Genomic DNA, 5,000 nt, shown 5'->3' on the forward strand with positions numbered 1-5,000 from the left:
AAAAAGACCAAAAAAAAAAAAAAATCCCAAGGTAACTAAAATGATGTGATGGAACCTTTCTTAGTATGGAGTGTGTCTAGGATATAATGTTATTAGGTATTAAAGAATCAATGACAGGACAATCACAATATAATCTATTTTGAAAAACACATTGGTCTATGGAAAAATATCTCTGGAAAGATAAACGACCAAATGGCTTTTTGTTGTTTGTTTCATTGTTTGCTTGCTTGCTTGAGGTAGGGTCTTACTATGTAGCCCTGACTAGTCTGAATCTATGTAGACCAGGCTGGCCTCAAACTCAGTGTTCTGCCATCCTCTGCTTCCCAGGTTCTAGACTTAATGGTGTGTGCTAGCACTCCTAGAAACAACTAAATGTCAACAGTGGTTATCAATGTGGGCAAAGTCATCAATTTAGATTATTGTTAGAGCCTTTGTTTTTAATTCTATTACTTGAAAATGTTAGCTTTGGGGCTGGAAAGATGGCCCAGCGGTTAATAGCACTGGCTGCCCTCCCAGAGGACCTGGGTTCAATTCCCCGCATCCACGTTACAGCTCACATCTGTCTGTAACTCAGCTCCAGGGGTTCAACATCCTCACACAGACAAAAAACTAAATCAAATAAAACTAAATCATTTTTTTAAAGAAAATGTTAACTTTATTCCAGTAAACTTGTCTCACTGTCCTTAAAGATCTTCCTTCATCACCCTAGCTCAGACCTACAGACTCTGGAGTCCCACCACTATAGCTCTAAATGGATGCCCAATTAAAAAGAGAAAAAAAGATGGTAACTGTTGCTTGGGTCGCTATCTGAGGCACTTCTCTCAGGCACCCACTACACAGAGTTCAGTGTCTCTAGGAAACACCAGTGATTTATGGCCCCAGTTTCCTGCAGAACAACTCAGCAACAGTAAATTCTAAACACCACCCTACAGCCATCACTAACAGAAACTTGTCTGCAGCATCTGCCCACCCCCCATGTTTTCAACATGCTGACAGCAGGCATAGAAAACTGGCATTCTGACGGTACTTTCTGGCTTTCCAAACGGGTTGGCTCTTGCTAGAAGCTGTGTGTGGTAACACAACATCCTTGCTTTTTACAAACTGTTTCCATTTTTATGAGGCCATTTGATTGGCTAAACCCAGAAACAAGACTAGACGGGAGTAAAAAGTCTCACCAATCTGAAACAAGACTCTTGCTGATCTGAATCAGTGGCTTCACTTCTCTGAACTCCACTTTCCTCTGTTGAGGAAGCCTGTGACCCCTTCATACTGTTTCTGTGAGGAAGGAATCGCCCCCAGTGTGCCACATTGGGTGGTCAGTACAGAAGTTAGCATGGTTCTGTAAATGCTCATATGGTAGGTGGAGAAACCCGGGCTCAGATGTAAAGTGATTTGGCCATCGGCTTCAGAGCCAGAGTGGCGGAGCTAGAACACTGACCCAGGAGCCTGCCTCCTAGGTCAGAATTCACACCAAAAACCACCACCTGCTCCACCCTCTCCAACTCCTTACCAGCTTCAGCTAGATTCTTCCTCTCCCAGCCCAGCCTTCAGGCAGGTGCTTTGGTTTCCAGGTCACTGGGGGCCAGCCTTGTTTGCATGTGTCTCCCAGCTCTTCATCCACTCTCTGGCTGGCTTCCCTCTTCCCTCCTCGGGTGACTTTGGACCTCTGCAGATACAAGAGACATTTGCTTTTGTGAGTCACCCTTGCTTTCTCTGAGCTGGCAGGAGGAAGTCCACTCATCCTTGCAAACTTCTGGTCTAGAAAGGGAGGGGCTCTAGCCTTTTTACCCTGGGCTGACCTGTCTGGACTCACACTTAGCCTGGCTTTGATGGGAAGGTAGGAGATCCCTGAAGCCAGATACAGCTACTCTGAGCCCTTGCAATGAAAGCACACCAAAGCTCTTGCAAAATACATATAACCCAGCAGAGAAAGAGGGAGGGAGGGAGGGAGGGAGGGAGGGAGGGAGAGAGAGAGAGAGAGAGAGAGAGAGAGAGAGAGAGAGAGAGAGAGAACCCGAGTATGGTAAGCATGAGCAGGAAGTGCCTGAATTCTTCAACAAGCCAGACATCGACACATTAGAAATCCAGAATCAGTGGCTTCTGAGTTGATACAGGCAATGGGAACAGGACTTCACTTCTCCAAGCCTTGGGTTCCTCGCCTGCAGCTGGGGGAGAGTCCACCTTCCTTGTGGGGTACAACTAGGGGGATGGTTCAGTGGGTCAGAGTATTTGCTATGCAAGCACAAGAACCTGAATTCAAATCCCACTCATGGAAAAACCTGGGCATGCCTGTAGCTCCAGCGCTGGAGAGGGTGAAGGGTAGAGACTGGCAGGTTCTAGAAGCCTGTCGGCCTAGCACAGTGTGACGAAAGACTCTGCCTCAAAGAAATACAGCAGAAATATCTGACAGTCTCCTCTGGCTGCTACATGCAACATGCACATGTATATATACACACACACACACTTACCCATTCAGGCTGCAGATTAAATGGGATAATATCTAAAAATGTTACTATACAGTAAACAGCACACAGAAACACAGTAGGTGTGAGTTAGAACTATATTATTATTATCACTGAAACATGATCAGGTAAACAATGAAAAATGCAAATGAAGCACACATATAGAACTTCAAGTGAAGACTGGAAGCCTCTTTGTAATCCATCCTATGGACTAACCATCTTCCAAAATATATCAAATGGCCATTTTTTGCTCACATTTAAATTTTTTAAGTTAAGTTTATTTTTAACTGGTGTCATTCTTGTAGCTATAGTCCCTTTATTCTTTCAATGTCCTTTCAATGGCTCTTGAATACATAGACATAAATGTATATACATACATACAAACATACATACATACATATATTCATTTATGGGTGTATATAACTATATATAATTGAGGATAAATCGAAGATTCTAGACCCCATCCCATCTGGACAAGGAAGTTCATGTGCTTTAATATATGAAAAGCTTGATTGTGTAGAAAAAATTCTCTTTCCTCAGCAATTTCTTTGTACTCAAAATTAAAATATTATGCCATATATGTGTGTGTGTATCTTTCCAAAGATGCCTTGTGTGTGCACAAGCAATATGGCTGGGTTCCTTGTTTCTTCTCATCCTTTTATCCAAATGTGAGAATTCTACAGGCTGTTCTGAATCTTGCTGCCCTTCCTTACTGAGCCTCACCAGACCAATAGTTTCATTTTCATAATGGCTGTATTGTTTCAGTGAATGGCTGTGCCATCAGTTACTCAACCAATCCACCAACAGTCCAATCTTTTAATGCAATTTAAGTTTTACTGTTATTTTATATTTGAGACAGAATGTCCTGGCAACCTAGGCAGGTCTCAAACTCACAATGTTGCCAAGGCTAGCCTCCATCTGGTGACCCTCTCAACTCTACTTCCTAAGTGCTAGAACTATAGGCATGTGCCACAGTGGCTGGGAGAAACTTTTAATTTTAAATATGTAAATACTGGATGGAAAAATAAATGCAACAGGAATTATAGATTTTAGGTTAGCTTAGAGTTGTATGAAATGACACTGTGGACTTTGGAATGTTTTAGCTCTCTTAAAGACTTTAAGCATCAGTGCTGGAGAGATAGCTTGGCCTTTAAGAGCATTGGTTACTTGTTCCAGAGGACCCAGGTTTGATAACCAGTACCCACATGGTGGCTCACAGCTGCTTGTAACTCCAGTCTCAGGAGATCCAACAACTTATTTTGGCCTCTGTAGATGTGCACATGGTCCACAGGAATACATGCAAGCAAAACACCCATAAATATAAAAATAAATACGTTTTTAAAGACTTTAAGTTAAAGCAGGTAGGAAACCAGTCAGGGCATTGCAAGAAGTAACATAAGCATAAAATATGTCCAGGACCTTCTCTGGGCCATTCTTTCTTCTCTGGGCCACTCTTTCTTCTCTGGGCCACTCTTTCTTCTCTGGGCCACTCTTCCTTCTCTGGGTCACTTGTCATACTGAGAGTCAGCCTGTCATCTCTGTGTCTGTGGGTGGCCAGGCTAAGAAGTGTTTTGTAAACAGTGGAATTTTTTTTTTTTTTTAATCTGAGACCTACTCAGAAGAGAGGGTGGGGCATCTCAGGAATTTGAGAGTTAAATTAATTTAGTTCATGCTTGGTGGGAGCAGGCCAGCCAGCTGGAAAAGTACCTGGCCTAAGCAGTACCTTGGAACCTGAGAGTCATGAGACCTGGTGGAGCACAGCCAAGGGGCGGGGCTGAGGAGGGACGGGCTTTCTGGGAAGGGATGGGAAGAAGGAAACAGGCAAGAGGGTAAACCATCACAACAGTGTTATTACCGGGCATGAGTTGTTCTATATCATTTTGATAAAGAAACAAGGCCAAATCTTCAAGGATCACTACCAAGAGCCAGTGGGGTCACAGTGAGCAGAAGTCTGTAAGTGACCCTAATAAACTCACCGGTTCACCAAGACAAACTCAGCTGCAACCATTTCTCTCTAGTCAGTCATCCGTGTCTTATCTGTGGTGTCTTAGTCATGTCCAAAGCCATCTAGGGAGGGAAGGGATTACTTGGCTTATGCTTTCTGTTCATCACTGAAGGAAGTCAGGACAGGAACTCAAGCAGGGCAGAAACCTGGAAGCAGGAGTTGATGCAGAGGCCATGGGGGGTGGGGGTGTTTCTTACAGGCTTTCTCTTGCTCAGCCTGCTTTCTTATAGAACCAGGAACCACCAGACCAGGGATGGCACCATCCACAGTGAGCTGGGTCTTCCCCATCGATCACTAGGAAAACACCCTCTAGGCTTGCCTGCAGCCTGATCACAAGGAGGCATTTTCTCAATTTGAGGCTCCTTTCTCTTCGATAAGTCTAGCTTGTGTCACATTGACATAAAACTAGCCAACACACTGGGGTGAATAGACATTTGTTCATGTCTCCCCAGGAAAAGTCATACGACATGAAGAAATGGCAGGAGAAAAGGCTGAATGCTAGCAAACAAATATTCTGACCAAATACCCTGTAA

General features: G+C 43.8%; 1 protein-coding gene across 1 annotated transcript in view; it reads right to left on the reverse strand.

The window, feature by feature from the left end:
• Positions 1–2,271, reverse strand: part of Rnf183 (ring finger protein 183) — an 8,023-nt gene extending 5,752 nt beyond the window's left edge. Inside the window, exons 1-2 of the mRNA XM_028779867.1 lie at positions 2,160–2,271; positions 1,511–1,666 (exon numbers count right to left, since the gene is read on the reverse strand). The gene's annotated coding sequence lies outside the window, so the exon portion shown is untranslated. The remainder of the gene's footprint in view (positions 1–1,510; positions 1,667–2,159) is intronic.
• Between the last annotated feature and the right edge of the window lie 2,729 nt (positions 2,272–5,000).

The sequence above is a fragment of the Grammomys surdaster genome, unplaced genomic scaffold (assembly GCF_004785775.1).
Source record: "Grammomys surdaster isolate TR1022 unplaced genomic scaffold, NIH_TR_1.0 363, whole genome shotgun sequence".
Lineage (NCBI taxonomy): Eukaryota > Metazoa > Chordata > Mammalia > Rodentia > Muridae > Grammomys > Grammomys surdaster.